At 45.1% G+C, this 21270-nt stretch overlaps 1 protein-coding gene across 6 annotated transcripts in view; it reads left to right on the forward strand.

Annotated features, from left to right (window-relative positions):
• Lcp1 (lymphocyte cytosolic protein 1) overlaps positions 1-21270 on the forward strand; it is a 95005-nt gene that overhangs the window by 19820 nt on the left and 53915 nt on the right. For 2 of the 6 annotated variants that reach the window (XM_042285171.2, XM_076545376.1), the window contains exons 2-3: positions 16613-16678; positions 18234-18316. The exons of 1 other annotated variant lie outside the window; for it this stretch is intronic. The gene's annotated coding sequence lies outside the window, so the exon portion shown is untranslated. Of the gene's footprint in view, positions 1-15136; positions 15304-16612; positions 16679-18233; positions 18317-19799; positions 20001-21270 lie in introns of those variants that run through there. 3 more of the 6 variants (XM_042285172.2, XM_042285174.2, XM_076545377.1) reach the window with 3 other exon arrangements.

Raw genomic sequence — 21270 nt, forward strand, 5'->3', positions numbered from 1 at the left:
GAAAGGTATGAGAGGAGACCCTCTTACTTCTGCCAATTGGGCCCTGATCTCCTTCCTCTCTTTAGAGCACCCACCATGCTGTCTGTCTCTGTCTGTGTGTCTGTGATGTTAATAACTCTTCAAATAAACTCCTTACCCTTAACGGTCCACCTCAGTGTCCTCTTGAACCTCCCATCCAAGATCTTTCAAGCACAACGCTGAAGAAGGTATTGTAATAAAAGTAGTCAGGACGATCACTAGCGCTTTTGGACTTCATGTTGTAGAGAAGTCATCGCTCCGAGGACCCTCCCACGGTTCCGCATTTACCTCTTGCAGCTGCTCTGTGACGTAAGCTCTGCTCATATTTCCTCTTTTGTTCATGAGGAAACTGGGTCTTAGAAGCACTAAAAAGCCCATCCAGCCCCATGGCAGATGATGCCTATAACCCCAGCACTCGGGAAACTGAAGCAGGAGAAAAATTGAGAGCAGCCTCAGAAATACCGAAAACAAAGGAGGTTGGGCAGACTTTTCTCTAAGTCACTAAAATGATAAATAAATTCGGGATGGGGTTTGACCACAGGTCATTGTCACTCCAGAGCATCCGTTTCCTAGACCAGCTTGCCTTGGCTGAACACATTGCAATTTACCAATTTAGACTGAGGCTGTCTTGACTTGTCATGCCCAAGTCTCTGTTCTCTTTCATTTCCTTGGAAGTATGCAGCTGAAGAGCATGTTAAAATCCCACTGGAAAAACTTAACCAGGTACATCTTATATGAGGAAGTTCAGAATGTTTCATCATTTCTCCTTTGACTGGTGAAAACTGGACTTCTCAGACTCTCTGGGATATCTTCATTAGATATTTGGTGCTGTCTACGTCCTGTGTCATGTATCACACACCAGATGCTTAGGTCTGGGACCAGATAGTGGTCTAGTAAGTACTTTTTGATGAATGAAAATCTAGAACCTTTATTTTGCTTATGAACAGGTCCGACTCCAGAAGTCTATTTTCGAGGCCATCTGTCCATGGATCCTTAGTGACTAAAGTGGGTACCCAGAATATGTCCACTAAAGAGGGGTATGAGTCATATGCAATCTATCTGACACCCTTTCTAGAATTTTCTGATTCTGGCAATCTAAGAGATTAATGTTTGGGGAAGCCAAGCGAAGCATGTATAGGAATCCTTTTAACTACTTTTAAACCCTTTCAATACTTTCAAAATTAAGATTTCAAAAGAAAAAAAAATGAACTTGTAATAGCTACCCTCCGATACCATACAGCCAGTGGTTAGTCAGCTCTGTGTTTTCTTTGCGTGACCAGTCAACAGCTCATTGAGACTGATTCCTTCCTCTCTCTGAGATCTGTGTGGAGTGGACATCGGCGATTGGACCTTTCCGACCTCACCCTATCAACTCCACCCTTCATGGCTGTCATACCACATACCTCAGAAGATGTACAGCACACTTTTTTTCAGGGCATTTATTGTCCTTCTGTTTGCCTGGAATTCACATACCCCAGGTATCAGCAACCTGCTCTGCAGCTCCTTCCTGTCAGCCCTTCCTCCCTCAAGTTTCTGCTCAAATGTTGCTTTCTCAGAAAGGCCTTTCCTGGTAATCCTGTTTAGAACTATAGTTTCACACCACTCTGTTCCACCCATGCCCGACACTTCATATGCACATAGCATGCATATAAACACTTCTGTTTCTCCTCTCTGCTTAATTAATTTCTCCATAGGGCTTGTCACTAATGTACACTCAGTTAAAGTGCTATGTCTGTCTCCAAGCTAGAACATGGGAATCCTTACACTCAGGAACTGATCTCTCATTCATACCCCGTTGTATCTCCAATGCCTCTGATAGTGTCTGAACATGCTGAGTGTTCACTAAATATCTGGTGAGCAAATGAGTGGGTGTGTGGCTCTGCAACAGAACCTCAAGAAAACATGGGAGAAACAGACTTGGAATCAATGGACTTGTCTACACCTTGTACACTTCCAGCAATAGTTCAACGTGACATCTTGATTACACAAAGCCCCACCGTGCTGAACTAACAGTCAGCACCCAGTCTTTGCTGTGTGGAAGGTTTCCCCTAGTTCCTACATGATGATGGCGATGCTTCTCACATAGGGCACCCCACTTCTACGTTTTCCCTGAACTGGTCCTGGCCTCTCCCTGTCACTGCAACTGCACCCACTCTTCTCAGAAGTACTACTGATGTCATTATCACCCTTCTTAAGTGTTTTCTCCTTCTTTTGTTTCCTTTTCAAGATTAAGTTTTTAGTTAGGCATGCAAAGTAATGGGTTTCTCTATGACATTTTCCTGCTTGTATATGATTGTACTTTGCTCATATGCACCCTATCATCTGGTATTTTCCCCATCCTTCTTCCTGATGGTCCTTTTCCTCCCCAAAATAGGTCTCCTGATTTCATAACAAATAATGCATCTGTATATATATAACTAGTGTCCATGTGTGAGAGAGAACATATTCTATTTGCCTTTCTCTTCCTTGTTCTTCTCTTCCTTGTTCTCCCCTTCTCTTAACTCCCTTTATAGCCCTTCCTTCTCCTATATATTTTCCTGTTTACTTTCACATCATATGTAATGTATTATATATATATATGTATTAGAGTTCTCTAGAATAATAAAACTTATAAAATGAATCTCTTTATATATCTGTATATCTATAGCTTTATCTACATAGTCTTAGGGTTTCTGTTGCTGTGAAGAGACACCATGACCACAGCAACTCTAATAAAAGAAAGCATTTAATGAGGTTGCTGGCTTACAGTTTCAGAGGTTCAGTCCATTATCATCATCGCAGGGAGCATGGTGGCTTGCAGGCAGACATGGTGCTGGCTACATCTGGATCCAAAGACAACAGGAAGTAGACTGAGGATCATACTGAGCAAAGCTTGAGCATACATGAGACCTCAAAGCCCACCTCCACAGTGACAGACTTTCTCCAACAAGGCCACACCTCCCAATAGTTCCACTCCCTTTGGGAACCATTTTTTTCAAACAACGTGTGTGTGTGTGTGTGTGTGTGTGTGTGTGTGTGTGTGTGTGTGTATGTATATCTCCAGTAGTTGTTTGGTCCACAAGGCTGGCTGTCTCAGCTGGTCTTCAGAATACACTGGAATCTTGAAGAAGTAGGCTAGTGAAGGAATGGACTTTCTGGGGAGGAGAGAACAGTCAAAGAGCAAAAGTGTCTCTCTTCCACATTCTTGTGTGTGTGTGTGTGTGTGTGTGTGTGTGTGTGTGTGTGTGTGTAGGCTTCTAGTAGAAGGCATGGTCAGATTATATCTGGACTAAAGATCTGAATTAAAGGCTTGTTTTCCTTCTTCAAAGATCCAGATTAGATATAATCATGTTGACAACCAAGAATAGCCATCACTATATATATAATATCTATATATGTATGTGTGTGCATATATATATATATATATATATATATTCCACATAGAAGAGAAAGCATTGCTATTTGTCTTTTTAATCTAGCTTATTGTATACTTAATATGCTAATTTCTATTTTTATCCATTTTCCTAAAAATGATGCAGTTTACCATTGAATCAAATTCCATCATGTATGTATTTCTTTACCTAGTCATCCACTGATGGACCTTTAAGCTCATTCGTATCTTGGCTGCTGTGAATAGTGCTGTACTAAGCATGGGAGTGCAAATATCTCTGTCGCATGGTGACATATATTCCTCTGAGTATATACTCAGAAGTGGCATAGCTCACTCATAAGTTAGGGCTGTGATTGGTTGTTTTTGAGAACCCTCCATGATATTTCCATAGTGGTTGCATTGTTTGCATTCCTGGCAATAGTGAATACAGGCTTCTCTTTTATTATGTCCTCACCAGGATTGCTGTGATCTGTTTTCTTGATGGTAGCCACTGAAATCTCAGTGTAGCTTTCATTGGCATTTCTGCCATGGCTGAGAAAGCTGAACCTGTTTTCACATCTTTATTGGCCATTTGGACTTCTTTTGAGAACCATCTCTTCAGTTCATCTGCCCATTTATTGGCTGGATGGTTTGTTTTTCTGGCATTTAATTCTTGGAGTCTTATTAAATATTAATCCCCTGTCAAAGGTAGAGTTGACAGAGACTTTTCATTTGTTCTGTTCACTTTGCTGGTGGTTTCCTTTGCTCTGCTGAAGTGTTTTGTTTTGTTTTGTTTTTTAGCCTTATGCAATCCCATTTGCCAACGGTTGCAATTACTGCCTGAGCCAATGGAGCCCTCTTCAGAAAGTTCTCACCTGTGCCCATGTCATGAAGTGCTTTCCTTCGGCTGTGCGGGGGTTTCAGGGCTTACATTATAGCCTCCGATTCATTTCAAACCGACGTTTTGTTTGTACACAGTGGGAGAAGGGGACCTCGTTTCGTTCTTTTGAAAGTGGAGACCCGGTTTTCCCGGCACCATTTATTAAAGAGGCTGTCTGTTCTCCAGCGTGTGTTGCTGGCAGCTTTGTCAACAGTGAGATGGATGTAGCTGTGGCTGTTTGTTTCCTTCGTTCCCTTCTGTGTGCTGTGTTTTGTTTTACCGCTCCCTTGCTATTTCTGTTGTCACTGTGCCCTGTGGTATGATTTGAAATCAAGTCTTGTGACAGCGCCAGTCTTGTTCTTCCTGCTTAGGGTTGATTTGGTTAGTAAGGGTCTTTTGTGCCTCCGTGTGAGTTTCAGTACTATTCTTCCAGTTCTGAAAAGAATGTCTTTGGAGTTTTGATGGAGATTGCATTCAATCTGGAGATTGCCGTTGGTAACTGTATTAGTCAGGGCTCTCTAGAGGAACAGAACTGATATACGTATATAAAATCCGTGTGTGTGCGTGTGTGTGTGTGTGTGTGTGTGTGTGTGTGCGCGCGCGTGGAGAGAGAGAGAGACAGAGAGAGAGAGAGAGAGAGAGAGAGAGAGAGAGAGAGAGAGAGAGAGAGAGAGAGAGAGAGAATAAAAGAGCCATTGAGCCTAGTTAGGGCTACTTGAATGAACTTGGGTCTGGACTTATTCCCTTTATCCCCTGGAGCACAGACAACTTACCAGTAACTTTACCACTGAAGAAAATGGATCCCTCTCCCCAGTTTTTCATCTCAGTTTGACTTATGAGACTTCATTTTTAGCCACAGTTTTCTTCCCCTGAACATAGTGCTTCTCGAAATGAACAAAGTCTACATCTTTCTTGATTCTTATCTTCACTGAGCACAGAGAAGCAAGAATAAAACACCATCCTTTGTAACTACAGTGCATCCTCGTGTCTCAGCGCATCTCTGCCTTGACCACGTGGGTGCCTCAGCTCTCTCCTGGTTCATCTTGGTTTTAGAGGCTGATCTGTAAGCTTCTGCTCGTTTGCTCCTAAGTACATACTCCTAGAGCGTTCATACCATCTCAGAGTTTTAATCCTTTGTCTGTAGATGAGCCTCAGACACGTATGTTCAGCTCTGACCTGGCTCTATGATCTGGTCAGACACTTGGCATGGCCCATGGGCCAGATTTCCTAACCTGTCCTCGGTTTACCTTTAACCTCTTGTGGTCTAGTAGACTTCATCTTTATCTTGCTTCAATGCTTCAGTCCAACCCAGAGGATTAACATTTCCTGAATTCTTTAGATGATGAGCCTCAGTCAGCCTCACCCTCCTCCTTTATCTGCAGTAGACAGTCTTCATGCGTCCCTTTGTCTGCCTCTTGTTCCTGTGCCCATTGCTACAAGCCCAGCCAGGCCCTGCTGTTGATACCATACATCTTTCCTTAGTCATAATTTCCCAACCCTTTTGTTTCTGGCTATTTCTGCTTCATCTCCTGGTTTGCCATTAGGCAAATTTAAAGTGGCCAGTTTCGTTTCCTCTTCTACTTAAATTCCCCGTGCTTCTTCCCCCTTTCAGATTTTATTTCAGATTTCTTGAAATATGGTTTTCATGTGTATGGATGTTTTGCCTCCAGGGATGTATGTACATTATGTGTACTTGGTGTCCATGGAGGTCAGAATAGGGTATGGGATCCCCTGGATCTGAATGACAGGCAGTTGTGAGGCACAGTGTTGGGGGCCAAACACAGGTTCTCTGCAAGAGCCTCAAGAGTTCTTCACCAGCAAGCCATCTGCCCGGCACCCCATGGCCTGGTCCTTCTGACATGCCTGCTTTGTATGTGTTTAAAGTACTTCATTATACACCATAACCACTTGCTTACTGAATAAGCAGGAGGCTGACTGAAATAAGGAAATAGTGTCATATGAACCAGCTTGAAGCTGCACTGATATCCTTTGACCTAGTATGTTGGGGGAGTCATGGCTGATTCACCTCTCTATTTAAAGAATGGAGGACATGACCAGAGATGTTCCCAAAGTACAGCTGCAGGGAACCAGGGAAGACAAAGATAAGTTGTTTTTTTTTTTTCCCCCATCTGAGACTCAGTTTCCTTACCTTGAAAGAGAAGATATGGAGACTATTAAATGTTATCTGTTAAGGTATCCATTGTGGGCATCTAACACTCAGATTCGAGAGTGCATGGTGTATGTGCACGTGCACACATGCTAACATGCCTATGGAGGCCGAGGACAGCCTCAGGTGTCATCCCTCAGGTTACCATCTGCCCCCTTTTTTGGAGACACGTTCGCTCCCTTGCAGGAAGCTCACTCAGTAGTCTGACTGGCCAGGCTGAGGTAAGACTGAGGCTCATCATCTAAGGAATTCAGGAAATGTGGATCCTCTGGGTTGGACTGAGGCGTCCACCTGCCTCCCTGCCCAGTGCTGGATTGCAAGCACATACCAGTATGCCTTTTGTTTTTATGGGGCTTGGGGGTCAAACTCAGGTCCTTGGGATTGCAGGGCGAGCACTTGCCTGACTCAGCTGCCCCCCTGCCCTCCCCCCTTCCTTATGTCATAAGAAGAAAAGACTGGACGAGCTTGGTGATGGCACCAAACAGTGAAGTTTTAATGTAAATCACAGTCTACAAAACCCGTACGTAGCCAAAACTGAACAGAAATGAGGACGGTGTATAAAACGTGTTAACCGATTTTTATTCTAACAACTAACTCTGTAATCAGAGGTGGGTTTCTTTTTCTCTCTCTCTCCAAAATGCTTATAAGTTGCATTACAAAAGAACACTGCCTTGCCCAGGTCTAGTGTACTCTAGAATCAGTGTTGGTCTCTTATGATCTTCTGACTCCAGATCTTGGCCTATGTTTCTAAATACTTTTACTAGTTTATTTAATTTCTATTTACTTACTTTCTAGGTTTATATTGCTAAAAAAAAAAAAAGGAGCATGACTTCACATGTTTACTCTTCCACTAAAATATTGGAGTCACACTTTGATTTTCAGTGGGTTTATTTTCGAACCTTTAAATGCTTGGTCCGTGGTTGGGAGAGTCTCAAACACCTCACCAGTATGAGATCTACTTACAAAAGAGGAGGAGGTCTTGCATTCTCAGGGTGGGACCTGCAGGAGGTTAGCATGCATTCAGTTCAGCTGCATCTGTTCCCATGCCTCTGTCAGTGACAACGGGTCCGAAAATGTCAGTGAGTGTCTTGGGACTTCTTATAAGTCACAGGTATGTGAACTGTCAGCTTTTGAAACAGCTGCAATCTGCATCGTGTGCTGAATTTCATTTTTGAATACTTAGGAATACTGTAGAGATAACACTTTTATGGATTTGACATTTTATGAAAATCCAATTTGCAGCTGCCTCTAGCCCTTTCCCTTCCAGATCTACCTGACAATAACAACTATAATTAGCTTTTATTACCCTCCCTTATCAGTTAAGGATGGTAAAACGGGCATCAGAAGGATGTAAAGTTAACCTTTATGTGCTAACTGCCTATATAAATTCTCTGAAAGGCCTATCACACTTCAAGAGAGAATTTTAGATTGATATTTAAAACATCTAATTATGTTAGCTCTTTGGTTTAGCTTGTGAATGTCATGTTGTTTATAGAATCAATTTGCCTTCTCAGCTAATCAAAAGAGGGGTTGAATTTGTCTATATGAAATGTGCATTAGGTGCTGGGGGGGAGGATGCAGCTCCTGCGCTCCAAGAGCCGAGTTTCAGTTGGGAGATGTCTGCAGTCATGTTGGTGTCTGCTGGCCTTCTGTCTGATATGATGTCCACTCTCTGTCCCCTCATCTTCTGGTCAGCACCTACACATGTCTCAGGCACGGCCACACACCATCCTACTCGTCTGTTCTCCCTTTATTTTTTAATTTATTATTTCATTTTATGTTGAGGCAGAATCTCTCTATATGTAGCTCTGGCTGTCCTGGAACCTGGTTCTATAGACCAAGCTGGCCTTGAACTCACAGAAATCCACCTGCCTCTGCCTCCCAGGTGCTGGGATCAAAGGGGTGTGCCACCATGCCTAGCTTCTGTTCCCTTTTTAAAATGTGTTGTGTTTGTGTGGGGGTGTGTATGCGCATGTCCGGGGTGCGTGTGGAGACCAGAGGCTGACATAGAGTATCTTCCTTAATCTCTCTCTACTGTGCATACCAAGGCAGGGTCTCTCACCAGTTCGGCTAGTCTGGCTAGCCAGCTTGCTCCGTGTTCCCTTGTCTCTGTGTAAAGACCTCTGGGATTCTAGGCAGTCTGCAGAGGCAATATTTAGGAGGAGGAAGATATGGTTGCTGTTTGTGCACATACTGGCTTTAGGCAAAGGTCAGTCATTCATCAACATCCATACTTGGACCAGGGGAAGGCCTTGTCATTCCCATAGCCTGACCTGGGATAGCTCTTGTCATTCCCATGAGTCTGAAGCATTGGGGTCGTTGACATGTCCACATTTATGCCAACAATACACATTCACTCAGGACTCTATGCACTCCCCACAGATAAAGGCGTTTAAACACACATAGTCATGCAATCATAAAGATTAGTTAACAAAGAAAGGCAGAGTGCTAGAAACATCAACAATGGCTCGTAGACAAGTGTTCTAGGACCTGAGAGGAAAGGAAAGACAAAGTTGGTGATGAATGAGGGCGTTTCAGTCAGGGTCAGAATGAAGGGTTTGAAGGCACGTAAGAACTTAATGTTCTAGGACACAATTGGAAAGGAAGTAGTGTGGGCGGGGGGTGGGGGGGTGGGGTGGGGGCGGGGGTGGGGGGGTGGGGGGGGTGGAGTCTCAATTGGCAAATGAAAAATATGTTAGGTTTATCAGAAGATTAATGACAGATCAGAGGGATCATGTTGTTTGTATGAGATTAGGAAAGTGAATGGAGGCAGAATTCAGAAATTATCCTGGTGGTGATGAGCAATTTCAGGCACTTAGTGAGCAAGAGTAATGGGCGCAGAGTGTAGCTTTCTGGAGGGTAATATGGTAGTGATATGTAAGTGGGATTGAGCGTAGAAGAAATGGGAGGTAGAAAAATCAAGAAGTTCATCCTAATATGGTATTGAGCCGGGAAAGACTGTATGGGAAATGTAAAGCTATGTTAACCACATGTGGGCAATGGAGGGCAATGGAGGACTTGAAGAGTGCCGTGGGACGCACAGAGAAGTGATGAATTCACTGTTAGACACTTGGGATGTTTGGAGGCTTCAACATCCAACCACACATTCTTAATTTCCACATCAGTACTTGTTCATAGAGAAGAGCATGGGAGACGACCCTACGTAGTTAGGAGTGTGGAACCTTGGAGAAAGGCGAGGCTGTCATGTTCCCCTCTGGTTTCAGAATGAAAGGGGCCAGTGAAGACTGGAAACTGATGACAGTAAAAGGGCAGCCTTTTACCAAGCTTACAGTCACCTCCACTGCTGCCCCTGGGTTCCTGGCCTCATTGAGTGGTGCAGCTGCCCACCACCCAGCTCCCCATCCACAAAGGGGGTCACCCAGACCCCTTCTTTTATTTCATCCAATCTCCTCCTTCCATTATAGGTGTTCAGTCATTTTCTCTCCCTAAGGGCTACATACTTCTCTCTCCCATGGCTTCTAGCATCACCAGAGCCCCGCTGAGGGCCGCCTCCCCGCTCCAGGTGGTTTCATCTTTATTCTCCCCTGCTCCAGCCCTTGTGGTTTTTCTAGAACACAGACATGACTTTGTCACTTCTCATTGATGCCTCCTTAGTGAATTGTATCCCCGTGAAGATGTTGAGGTCCTGTACCCAAGTGCCTACCAGTGCAACCTTATTTGGAAATGGGGTGTTTGGGGGTGATCAAGATGAGATCATTAGGATGGAACGTAATCCAATATTGCTGTCTTCCTTTAAAAAGGGGAAATGTGGGCACAGAAATGTAAGTTCAGGCAAAAAAAAATTAGAGTGATGTCGTTATAAACAAGGATGACAAAGGATGTCTGGAAGCCAGCAGGAACTAAGACAGACGTGGAGCAAGATGACACACAACTTTCAGAAGGAGCCAACGTGCCAGCACCTTTCATTTTAAACTTCTAGCTTCTAGAACTTAGAGATAATACGTTTCTGTTACTTTAGATCATTTAGTGTGTGGTCATTGTTGTCACAGCCTTGGGAAACGAATACAAATCTTAAAACAGCTCTCCGTTGCTTGGAGAGGGTGATAATTAATATTATGGTTAAGGTGGCTAGCCTGTAGCATGCCAAGGTACTCAGCCAAACACTATCCAAGGGTTTGGTGACAGTGCCTTAGGGTGAATTTTGATTGGAAGTTTTGACCGTACAGCAGGTGGCCCTCCCTAATATTGATGGCCTTCATCTAAGTCACCAAAGTTCCTGATGCAGGGAAAGGCAGGCTCCCCCCACTGCCCCCACAAGACGATGTGAAGTGCTCACGTGAGATACTGTCTGTGGAAGAGATACTGCCCCTGGCTGGTTGCCTTGAACTGGGACACTGACTTCTTTTTCCCTTTGCACCAAAACTAAAAGCCTGGTTTTTCCTGGATCCCAAGCCTACTAGAGTTCACACTAGATCTGTATCAGGGACTTTCCTGAAGGTCTTGATATATGTCAGCACTTGTAATCACACAAGTCAAGTCTTAAAAATCTCTTTGGAAATGTATATAATCCACATAATACACCACACACACACACACACACACACACACACACACACACACACACCCCACACACAGACCCCATTATATATATCCTAGTCTGCCTCTCTGGAAAACCCTAAGATTCAGGGTAAATTCAAGATCTGTAACCCATATTGAAGACCTTCCATGAGCTGAACTCTGTTCAGCCTCCACCTGTCTCGTTCACGCGCGTACGTACACACACACACACACACACACACACACACACACACACTCCCCTCCCCCACCACGATCTGCATTCTTACTGGTCACAGGACTCAGCTTCGGTCAGGTTCTCTATGTACCTTGCTTTCTCCCAGCAGTAGTCTTTCTCATGTATGTTTCCTGTGATTTCAGTCCTATCCTTGAAGCCCAGCTTAGTCTCCTGTATTAATTTTTAAACAGATATCTATGAAACGCCTGGTGCCCTGTTTCAGAAGCTAATCAAGGCAACTCAACCATCAGCTCCTAGAACTCTGTATCTTGTTGAAGGCTGTCAGCAAAAGAAAACAAAACACTAGAGTCCAGCGGAAGGTTAGAAGCCATGAGACACACACACACACACACACACACACACACACACACACACACACACACACTGTGGGAAGTGCTTTAGCTGAACTCCAAGTCTGTGATGTGAGAAAATACATATCATGCCCTCACACCGTGGGCACTCAGCAGAATTCAGGACTCTGGGCTACAGGATCCTTCTGAAGGCAGGGAAGCAAAATGGAGCCTAAACACAGGAAGCTTTGTAGTTTACATATGGGGCAGAGACACGTTCCCCACCCATCCTGTGTTCCACTTTGCTATAACACAAGAATCCTGGGGGCGGGGAGAGAAAAAAAGCTCTTAGCTCTTGCTGTGGGTTGAATATTTGTCCCCTCAGAGGTTCCTGGGACAGTTGGCCTGCCATTGAGACAGCGCAAGGAGGTGAGGCTTTAAAGAAGTTATAGTCATGAGGGCTTTGCCCCTCTGGGTGGGTGTTGTGGAATATTATTTTAACTAGGCAAAGATGTGTTACATTTGTTTATGCTGTGGAATATTACCTTAACTACATAAAGGTGTGTTGTTTATGCTGCATTTGTTTAATGATGTAAAGATGTGTTGCATTTGTTTCACCTTGCCTGCCTAAGGCACCTGATTGGTCTAATAAAGAGCTGAAGAGCCAATAGCTAGGCAGGAGAAAGGATAGCCTGGCAAGCAGAGAAGAGAAATAGGAGGAGAACTCTAGGCTCAAAGAAAAGAAGGGAAGACTGAGAGAAGGAGGAGAGAATGAGAGACATGCCCAGGGCCAGGAGCCAGGCAGACAGGAGAAGCAGTAAAATAAGATATACAGAAGTAAGAAAGGTAATGAGCCCCGGGGCAAAAGGTAGATGAAGAGAAATAGGTTAATTTAAATTAAAAGAGCTACCCAGAAGCGTGCCTAAGCTAGGCCTAGCATTCAAAACTAATAAGTCTCTGTGTCATCATCTGGGAGCTGGTTGGTGACCCCAAAGAGAAAGCCTGGTCCAGGTGGGGCTAGTGCCATTATAAAAGGGGAGTTCAGCTCCTTTTGCTTTTACCCTTCACCTTCCTCCATGTGAGGGCGTAGTGAGAAGACCCTGCCAAACCACACCTTCGACTGGACTCCAGTTCTCTAAACTGGGAGCAAATGTGTTTCTGTTCTTCTAAATGATTCAGTCTGTGGAACTGTGTGGTAACCTCACAGAATGGACCGGGACAGAAATGTAAGCAACACCAGCAGGAATAGCACTCTTAGTAGGAACTGGGGGTGGGGGAAGAGTCTGACAGTTGGACCTGAGGACCAAGAGGCAGAGAGTAGGAGCAGGGAGTGGGGTGTGAGAAAACCAACCCAAGATGCACAGCATGCAATTAGTGCAACGCCAGGGAAGGGACCCTGGAAAGATGGCCAGGGGAGGGAAGAGAGGAAGAGAGTACAGTGAGAGGAAGAATATCTCAGAGTACAAAGACCTGGATTTCCAGATGGAAGGGGATTGGAAGAACCTCACACAGTGGGTGCACACAGACCCACACTAACTATCATGATAACCTCACACAGTGGGTGCACACAGACCCACACCGAGAACTTTCATACAAACACTTCAGGACACTGGGTGTAAAGGAGAAATCCTGATATTTCAGAAAAAGAAAATCAGAAATGATATAGGAGGGACTATTAGAAAGACATCAGCTTTCTCAGCAGCAATGCTATAATCTGGAACACACTGAAGAGTCCTTCACAGTTCTGAGGGGGAAAAAAGTGTTTTCCAGGGTGAATTTCTGAGAATGCAAGTAGGTCCTATGTGTTTTCAGTTGTTGAATGTCTCAAAAAATTTTTTGCCCCATGTGTTCTGAGGAATCTGGTAGAGGATACGCCCCTTTTAAACAAGGAAGTGGACTCAGAGACTGGAAGATGTGTGATTTCCAGCTGAGAGCAGAAGAAAGAGCTTCCTGGACGAGGCTAAGACAGATGACCTTCTCATACCGAGGGGCACAGACCGTACATACGGAGGATGGGGACTTCAGAGGGTCCTCTCCAAGATCACAGGAGAGGGATGGATGCATGCTTTGTTTTTGTTGGGCTTGGCTTTGTTTTGTCTTACTTTAGCTCTGTTAGAGAATTCTATGTGGTGTTCATAAGTATGTGGGAACCGAACAAATTAAGAAGATACAGAAGCATAGTGCATGCCATTGCCCAGGAACGTGTTTTGTTTTATGGTTTGCTTGTTTGTCTGTTGTTCGTTTTGTGTGAGTGTGTCTGTGTGTGTATACAGCTATGTGTGCCTGTGTGTGTGTGAGTGTGGGCACGTGTGTGCCTCTGGGTGCCTGTAGGTGGTCAGAGGACAACCTCAGATGTCACTCATTGCTTTCCATCTTGTTTGACACAGGCTTTTCGTTGTTCTTCATTTCACAAGGCAGGCCCTCAAGATTCCCGGAATACTCCTGTCGCCGCCACCTTTGGTCTCCCTGTGGGAGTGCTGGGATGAGAGACATAGACGACCCTGCCTGGATATACAGGGGTGTGGGGACTTGAACTCAGGTCACTACACTGTATGGCAGCACTTTACCCACTGGACCGTCTCCCCAGTCCAGTTATGACTATTTTGATAGTCATTATAAAAGCTGAATATTGATTTAATGAAAATATTGTTGTAACTTGTTTTAGATAATGGTAGGTGAGACTCAAATTCATTTCCAAATAGGAAGTAGAGAGAAGTAGAGATAAGTGTATATGTTCATGTCTATGTACATGAATCTAAGTAATCAAGATATGGTGTAAGTACAGCACCTGAAAGTTTGGAGCTAACAGTGGAGGAAAAGGCTGTGTCTGTTGAGAATGGTTCTCTCTAGGGAAGAGAAATCAGAAGGATAATTGTCAAGAGTGTTGCTTTACAGCCTTGGTGCAGGGAGGAGGGGCTTGGACCTGCCTCAACTGAATGTACCAGGCTCTGCTGACTGCCCATGACCTTGCCTTGGAGGAGGTGGGTTGGGGGGTGAAGGCTGGGGGGGGGCGGGAGGAGAGAGGAGAGGGGAATCTGTGGTTGGTATGTAAAATGAATAGAAAATCTCTTAATAATAAAAACAAAATTTTAAAAAGGATGCAAAAAAAAGTGGTGCTTTGTAACCAGCCTTGGGGTAATATGCAACTTCTAAAATGATGTGCACACATTCATTTGTTAAAAAGCATAGCCATACAAAATACATAGTCAAATACTCATAGCAGTGCCTGCTATTCATAGTGCCAAAGCAGCAGACCCATCCGAAGGGCCACCAACTGACCCATGGGCCATAGCATGTGCTATAGCCTTAAACCTGGGACATCGTTCTTTTATGAAGAAGAACGAAGGGCCAGTGAGAGAGCTCAAGAGGGAAAGGCATTTGGTGCCAATCCTGAAGACTTGATTTTCATTCCCGGTGCCCAGATGGTGAAGGAGGAGAGCTGGCCCCTCAAAGTTGCCTTCTGACCCCCACTTAAGTGTCATGGGAGGGGCAGCCTCCAAAGTAAATAAAATAGAATGTAATTAAAAATAAAAAGGAATGAAGGTAGTGATGCATGGTACAACATGGATGCACCTTAAAGACATGCTGAATGAGGAAACCAAGCAACTACACACACAAAGACATGAAATTGTTTGGTCATCAAGGAACACACCTGTAATCTCAGCTGTGCTCAGGAGGCTGAGACAAGAGGACTGAGAGTTCAAGGCCCACCTAACAAAACTCTGGCTTAACCCAATCAGAAGGCTAGAAGAAGCCATGGTTTCATTTATGTGATATGTTGAGAACAGGCAAATCCATAAAGATGGAAATAGTCATTGTGGAAGGCTGAGGATGTAGGAGCTTCGGGTAAGTGGGAAATAGCTGATCATTGGTACTGGGTTTCTTTTGGGGGTGATAAAAATATTCTTGAATTGTATAACATAATGTATATACAGGTCTGGTCTTATGATAAAACTACTTTGAAAGAGTAAATGTTGTACCATGTGACTCATATGCCAATAAAGATACTACTAAGCTGAAGAAAGTAATATCTAATTCATGTGTTATGGGTACGGAATAAATCAAATAATATATGGGAAAGGTCTAGTCCACAGCCTGGTATAAATATTTAAAAAGCAGTCAGCACCCTCACCCCACTTTCTTTGTGACAGGCAGTTTTCCCAGGTCACTGTTCCCTTAATCCTATCGACAGATGCACAAAACAGACACGGGTCTCATCCCATCTCCTAGATGAAGATCTGGAGGCCGAAGAAATTAAGTCATCTGTCTAAAGTCATCCAACCAGTTCATCAGTAAGGTTGACCTTTGACCCCAGTTACCTGATCCAGAACTCTTACTGGGCCACTCTCCTGTGTCAGTGATCTGGCCTTGGAGATTGAGGTCATGACCCTAGAGCAGGCCTGGGTGTCAGGTGAATTCAGGGAGAGCAGGAGGCATTGAGGCAAGGCAAAGCAGAGGTGGACTCATTGGAAGAGGGGGCAGCAGAGACACACAGCAGATGGGGGTGGGGATATATCTGGGCACAGAGCTGAAGGGAATACTGTCTGCAGAGAAACTAAAAGCAACGAAACTCAAAGTTACCTTCCTGTGTAACTATCACAAGCAATTTGAAATACATGCTTGCCTGGGAAAGTCTGTTCTGAGACGGCCTCCTCAACTGCTTCCCCTGGGTAGATTTTCATCAGGAGCGATGCAGGTGGGGAGATGACAAGGGAGGGACTTGAATGGTGAAATCCAGGATGTGGCTGGGGGCAGTGACAGGTGGCTGAGGAGGATCAGAGCTGAGCTGATGCCTAGGGAGAAGGGGCTGTGTCAGCCAGGTGGCGATAAGCAGTGTCCTGCTCGGTGGCTTTCATCTCCCTTGGTGTAAGCACAGTCGGGATCCAAGTCACTGCAAGCAGAACCAGAGTCTAGCTGAAACTCCGCACGTTTTCCCGTCAGCTCTCCTCAAATCTGTGCCTGCTTCACATCACGCTGCTTTTCCCCCCGCCCTCCCTTGAGCATTGACTTACATGTTTTCTCTGCACCAGGCTTTGTCCTCCCCGGGAGAGAGCAATGGTTGTGTTTTCATCTGTCTCAGTCACCAGTTCTGGCAGACACTCACACACTAGAGGAACGGAGGCATGAGTGTGTTTTTCCTCTTTTTCGTTTATAGATTTCCTCCTGTCTCCTGCGATCAGGCAAAAGCACGTACAGAATGTTCCTGCTTTCTGTCACCCAGGTAAGCAACATGTGGATTGGTTCCTTTTCATGAGGCATGTGGCCTTTACTCCGTTCTGGAACCACAAGTATGTAGTCACAGACAGGCACAGGCACTGTCTGCACACACTCCCCTTAGTAAGACCATCTGGGGAGCCCTGCTGCAGGACCCTGAGTGAGGACTGTTCCCAGGAGTGGAGGCCACCAGCATTTTACTGCTGTGTCCATGTGGTCAGTCCTTTATGGACAGTGTCTGGGTGTTTCTTTAGATGAAGTCGGGTGCCCTGGAACTCTCTCTGCCACTTATTAATTGGGGTCCTACTCACCACCTCACTCTTGGCTGGGCCACCAAAAGAGAGTCGTCGGTTCATACTAGAACCATTTCTAGAGTGTTCTTAAGGATCACATCTAGAGAAAATTGAACCTTCCCTATGTCTTCCCATTCTTTAGCAGACCCTCTTGCCCAATAGGAGCCCTGCAGGGTTTCTGAGTAGGTCCCTCATCGGGCTGATGCCAGAGATAAACTGCAAGACTTTATCTCAGCATTGGAAGTTAAAGCCAAGAGCTTTTTAAGGAATTCAGAAAAGCCAAGGAAGTCTAAAGAGCAGCCCAGTGTGTGGAATCGTGCTGTGCCTTGACAGCAGTCATGGCTCCTGGAAAACAGAGATACCTGTAGAATGAGCAGGGCATCTTCACCATCTGACCCGGGAGCCTAGCTGCGGCTGATGTCCCCAAGGCTAAATGACAGCATCTATCTCTGTTACTGATGGAAACACACTGACTCCAGGAAATGCATAGATGATTGTACTCAATATTCAGTCAGCACAACTCAGATCTGGTCTGTATGAAGGAGTGAAGCTAGCCTGTTAGCGATAGCTGCCTGTGTGATGCACTTGTGTCCTTTACAGGAAACGTCTAAATAATTGAACTCTCTAATTGGGTTAAAGAGATCATTAGCACATGAGTGTTCTATAAATAAAAGAATGAGTAAATAAGATAGTAAGTAACCTTTCCTCTACGGGGGCCCTGTGCTTAAAGAGATCATTTTGTTTTCTTTGTACCAATAAGATCATCATTATGAGAGTGGGAAGGGTTGGTTCTAAATGGGCTGGGGGAGTGTGGGAGGTTGGTTTTGGATGGGCAGGCTCTCCCATGGGAATCCCTTTCAGTTTGTCTCAGGTACATACCACCTTTTCCCTCCGATCTTTCATTAGAAATGAATAATTGGTTTACCCCTGCTGGAAGTAGGTAGGCTCCTGGGTTTTGCTTTTAGCAACTAGAGTCAGACAGAAGAGTTCAGCCAGCGAGCTGACCTTCGCTCCCTATCTGTGATCAGAAGGGTTTAAGTAGCCCAGGGCCTGCTGAGAGACCCAGGGAACCAGCAAAATGCTCCTAGAGAAGAGGAAGTGGAAGGTGGCTTCTGGATTTCACTGTGACCTGTGGTCAGGTGATTTGGGGGAGGAGACACGGGGGAAAAAAAAGTTGAGTAAAATGTCCTTATAAAGACAAAATCTATTTCTTTCCTGGCTGGTGATTTGTCACTGTGGTTACTTCCTGCCTCGTGACCACACACCCAGGCTTAACAAGGCTGCTCTGCAGAGCTGAAGGACTAGTGCTTCTGATCCCACAGCAGTGCCACCACGAACAGTTTCTCCACAAGGTAAAGTCGCTTCTTGTTCCTTTGCTGGTTGGGCGTGTCTGGGACACAGCTGTGGTTCTGCTGCTGGGGACTGTGGATTTTGCCTTGCAGGGACTGAGCACCTGTCCTCTGAGCCTCTCTCTGTGCCCTGTCTCCCTCTAAGGACCCGGGACCTGCAGCCACCTAGGGTGGCCGGGGTGGGGAGGGTGTCCTCTGGCTTGATTCTTGCCAAGTTCTCTGTGGTTATCAGTCCCCACTCCTACCCCCTCACCCCCAAAAAACTGAGTGATTTTTCCCCATCTTTAAAGCCAAACCGTGTTTTGATGCCCACTTATTGCTCTATTTCAGGAAGGCTATTTACTCTGATTTGGTCAACTTTGTTTTCGGGAAAGTGCATATTGATCATTTAGACTTTGCTGCTCATTATACTAATGGGGGTGGTTTGATTTTTTTTAGTTCCTGTGGTTGTTTTTCTAAAAAAAAAAAAAAAGCTTCCTTATGGTCACTCAATGGATATGTTAACATCTTAGGTCCTACGTTTCTCAAATGTGGGGCTGGTTCTGTGAGTGGTTTCTGAGATGGGGTTTTTAATGCCTGTATTTTCTAACTACATAAAATTAGAGGTCTCCTCCCCTTCATCCAGTCTCTAAAAATAAAAGCAGTTTGTGTTGGTGGCTTGTGCCACTTTTGTAGAGAGGTCTGGATTGTAGAGAAGGCTGAAGGCCATGCTTCTGAACGCTCTGGTAAATCCTGGAGAAAGAGGCCTCCTGTCTGCAAAGGAAATTCTCTTAAACTGGCGGAGCGCAGAGCCTTGAAGTGTTGAGGCATCTGTCTATCAGCGTTGATTTGATTCTGACTACTAGTCAAGGACACGTGGCACATATAAGCTGTCCAGCACGCATGCTGAAGGCCAGGCTTTCTTACTGTGGAAAACGGCTCCAGCAGGGCAACTTCAAAATGAGAGCAGAGACAAAACTTTTCATTAGCAAAACACGTGTGATGGCTTGTCAACCCACACCTTGATGTCAAATGTACAAAGAATTTCTCACAATTGGTTTCTACTAGATGAACTTTAAAAAAAAAAAGAACGTCTGTGTAGGCAAATTTAAATGGCATTCACCATTTTTTTGTAAATGTGAATTTCTGGAAGTTGTGCTGACCATGAGTCTTCACTTGCAATGCTTACCTGGCTAGATTTAAGGTAGGAAAAAACAAACAAACAAACAAACCATGGACTCTGAAGGAAGGCTTAAGGCCCAGAAAATACTGGAAAAAAAATATACTTCAAATATTTTAATCAGAGATAGTAATGAGAATTAAATAAATGAAGATATGAAGGAATGTCAACATTTTCCCTTACATTGGGGAAAGGGCAAAAATGAACAAGGCAGAGTTAATGCCAACTAAGTGTGTATTGCTGAAGCATCCACCTGCCAGGCCACCAATGCACAGTTTCTCACTCGAGCCAGAAGCCTGGAGGAGGAGGGCTCTTCCGGGCCTCAGCCCTGACAGAGATACCGTTGGGGCGGTTTGCGGTAGCTGCTTCTGGAGCCTTCGGTAGCCATCTCTGTCTGGTAGAGCTGCTTCCAATTTCATATCCTTTGTATGTTATACCTTGCAACAGTCAGTAACGTTGGAAAGAGTTCCAGTGTTTTAACTTGATTGCTGCTTCTCTACCTCGGAACCTCTTGGAGAAGGGTGGCCAGTGAGTAACGTTTCATTCCTGTGTGTGCGTTGAAATTCAGAACAGAAAGGACCTCTGCAGCCTCTCAAAGCTGCAGGCGCTCAGTCCGGTATACTTTAGAACTGCCGAAGTACCTCCGGAAGGTGTTGTATTGTATGGACTAGGGGATGATAACGAGGAAGATGTCAGTATGTATTCTGTACAACCCCGAGTTTTTAGAAGGTATCTCATCTGAGCTTGGTTGAGTTGAATGGAATGTGTAGATCTGGGGAGCTGCGTGCCGCAAACCTGGTTCCTTTTAAGTGCTCACTGTAGCCACATGATTTCTTGGAATCCTCTCAAGTGCCTTGAGCTATCAGGAGTGGGCTTAGGTGGAGAAGTTGCTGGCCCAAGGTCATAAGAGTCAGGGTGGGGCAGGAGGTGGCCTGGGTTTCAGGAGCTAGGCTGACTGTGGTGATGGGCGGGGGGGGGGGGGGGGGGGGGGGGGGGGGGGGGGGGGGGGGGGGGGGGGCCTAACACAGTTGTGTGTGTGTGTGTGTGTGTGTGTGAGAGAGAGAAAGAGGGGGGGGTGAGGGGGGGGGGAAATTCAAAATAGAAAAATAAAAAATATGTAGGACACCCCTTGGCAGACAGATTTCATGTAACGGCAGGAATGATTCATTAACAGTTTTACTAAAAATTTTTGTACCCTCACGAACTTGCCTCAGCCCACTTCCTCAGCCTTATTTCATGCCACTTCCTCCTACGTGAGCCCCCCCCTCCCCCTCGTCTTGCCTACCCACCTTCTGGGTGCACCAGACCGCAAGCCACCAGGAAGTTCATGCTGTTTCACTCTTTTCGCTCTATTTCTTTAATGCTCATCTCTGTAAGTCTTCCGGCTTTTTTTCAAGGGTCACTTGAAAGAAACAGGTCTTCCCAGGCTTCCCTGTCGGCTGCTTCCTCCACGGCTGGGCCTGCAGATTGCCTAATGCTTTGCCTCAGGGTCAGGATAGCATTGATTGTATCTTGTTTTTCTTTTTTCTTTTCTGTCCTGCCCCAGTCACAGACCCCAGTTCCTTTGGTACCTCTCCTGGCAGTAGAGCTGATGATGATATTGATTGAAATGAATAATTTGTCACATAGATTTTTTTTTTAAAGAATTTGTTACATAACATGAAAATACCTAATTTCACTTCCCCGTTTAGTGCTTGGTGAGATCTTGTGGAGACTGCTGTGAAGGAAGATGGAGCAGGCATTATTGCATCACAGCCCTGGTCTGCATCTTTCCAAAGCTCCATTCTTCATTTTAAGC

The sequence above is a fragment of the Peromyscus maniculatus genome, chromosome 9 (assembly GCF_049852395.1).
Source record: "Peromyscus maniculatus bairdii isolate BWxNUB_F1_BW_parent chromosome 9, HU_Pman_BW_mat_3.1, whole genome shotgun sequence".
Lineage (NCBI taxonomy): Eukaryota > Metazoa > Chordata > Mammalia > Rodentia > Cricetidae > Peromyscus > Peromyscus maniculatus.